Below are 2,736 nucleotides of genomic sequence, written 5' to 3'. Positions count from 1 at the left end.
TCATCCTAGATGATGTATTGATCAAGCAGTAAGGTAATGAATGTACTCGATACACGACTCTTTGCGTGTGTACCTGGTACAAGAGTTAACAAGAGTTTGATGTCATTCCGATATGATATAATACACATATAGGAGATTTACAGTAAACTAAAATTGTGGGATTAAAAAATTTATTGGGCATATTAAAACAAGTGTCATCCAAGCAATATTTCTGACACAAAACGTTAGAACGTATTCGTATTCCGGAAACTATCGAGAGTTAATTAGCACAGTTATCACGTGACGTGACGTCATAGTGGAGAATTGATGTTCAGACGATCTCGTTTTCTGGCATCACTTGACAATACCGTCGATGAAAACGCTAAATGACGTTACACATATTCGCCCATATCGATATAAGCCAGCAGTTGTCTTAACAGCAGCGAGGACAGCGAGGAAGATCTACCGAGTGAAGACGATCAGTCTGATGTCAACACGGAAAGACTAGGGAACACAATCTGGTGCCAAACGCTATCCTGACATTTCTAAATAAAATGGATGTTTATCAATAAAACATAATTCGTTAGACAGTTATTCTTGTGTAAAATATGCAAGATGTAGACTGAAGCTTAGCATTGTCAAAACATTATTAATTGTCTTGTCTTCATGCCAAACAATTAGCATAGGGCTATTTAAGCTTAATCTGTTTTCATTACAAATGAATGTTATGTATTAAAAGTGTATTGTCAAGCAGTGGTTGGTTCTTTACTACTTCCGTGTTAACAGTTATAATAATATGTACTTCATTGGTCAATAGAGGGATAATAGACACTTGCTTTAGCGTACTGCATGCATAGTGACCCCACTCGTCTTGTCAAAAGAACATCCATCCTTTTAACATGGACTGACATATATTAGAGAGAGACACAAATGAAACATGAAATAAATTTATTCAACAACCAATACATCAACTAAACTGACAATATCGCACTAAAAATGTTTGTCACATTATAATTTCTCTAAAAAATGTACACCAAATTCATACTTATTTAACCTAAAACAGTTTTTTGTCAAAAAATAACTTATCCCAGAATTGAACAGAAAATAAAAATATTCGTCGGTGGTGGTGAATCCAGACATTTTTTAGAAATTTCACATGAAATCGCACCCTTATAATGCTTTTGAGATTTGTGTTGTGTAGTATTCTGGTTTCTGGAGTGAACAAATGAGACTTGGAGTGATAAATTAGATGTTGTTCGGGATTCAGGGAAGGAGGGGGTTGGTACCCTTAAAAATGTAGATATGTTCATCCTTCGTGGTTTGTAAATAGATAAATGAGACCTTTCCCACAACCAGACAAGTACACAAGATCATAAACTGAATATGTAAATTTATGTACACCAAAATTGTGCCAAATATATAACCTTAGTATATAATCTGATCCATGTGTATGGTCCTTAGATATTGTTGTACGAGGGTAGTCAGTCAGGGATCACGTGTGACAATGAATGCAAAACTTATTTTCGTAACCAGGTTGGTTCATCTTGTGTGAATCTCTCTCACAGACAGATGCCTCAAAATGCAAGAATCACAATACGGCATGTCAAGTCGGTTTCCATGTTCCTTATCACTGACATCGCTTTATCTACCCGGGAAGATCTGGGTTAGAATAGGTGATCAGCATGCTTGCTGTAAAAGGCAACAGCTATAGCTCGGCCCCCAGCTGGGATGTCAATATGCATACGCGCTGGTGGTGGGATCGGGGCAGTTGTTTGTTGCTTTTAAGAAAACAATGAAATACCATATGAATGAAATGTTTCTTTTTTATGATTCAATATGTACTTTAGAAGACTATTTAACATGTTGTAAAAAGATCTTTTTTCAATAGACCCCCTTGAAAAGGCATCTGGGAGGCCAACAACACACTGTCATTGCAGGCTATCCCAGTGCATCAGGTAGCTCAGTGATTGAAGTGTTGCCTTACACGCCGGCTGACCGGGTTCTAAACCCATGATAAGCACATGTTGTGGCCACCACATCTAGGATCTGTTTGCGTGTGATCTAATGAATATGGGATACTATACTAAAGAGTAAATTCCAGGACTGTGTCATGTTACTTGGGGAGGTGGGGTAGCCTATTGTGAAAGTGTTAGCTCTTCAAGCGAAAGACCTGCGTTCGATTCCCCACATGGGTACAATGTGTGAAACCAATTTTTGGCGTCCCTCGCCTTGTTAACGGATGGAATATTGTTTAAACTCCGACCTTACATAGACATTTATATGTCACAAATACTGACTATTAAATTCTATTTACTTATTCAGATAGATATGGATACTTGTTTGTAAATAGGAATATATTACATGATGTACATACCATATCAGCTATATGCAGATATAACTTTAACATTGTATACAATCAGCCAGTTCATGTTTGCAAATAAAATCGTCTTTAAGCTTTTCTTATTCACTGTCAAGTTATTGACGAGTCACTCCACTTATCAATGTTGGAGGAAAGTTTAAGCATGAAACACATGCTACATGCAGTGAATACCCGACAAAACATAACTGATACTACATACGCGCATTTTAAATGGTTGTAAATGATTACTGTGGCCTTGCATGAAGGTAATATTCTCGAAACAATCAACATATGACAAATCGCAAACTTGTGAACATCAGAGAATTGCTCTAGATGGCCATATGAGATTTCTGTTCGATGACTGAAATGGTGTCAAAAGCAACACAAGGCTCTAGTCA

The sequence above is a fragment of the Haliotis cracherodii genome, unplaced genomic scaffold, assembly GCF_022045235.1.
Source record: "Haliotis cracherodii isolate W230 unplaced genomic scaffold, xgHalCrac1.p SCAF_6, whole genome shotgun sequence".
NCBI lineage: Eukaryota > Metazoa > Mollusca > Gastropoda > Lepetellida > Haliotidae > Haliotis > Haliotis cracherodii.
Note: the sequence above shows the minus strand (reverse complement) of the source record.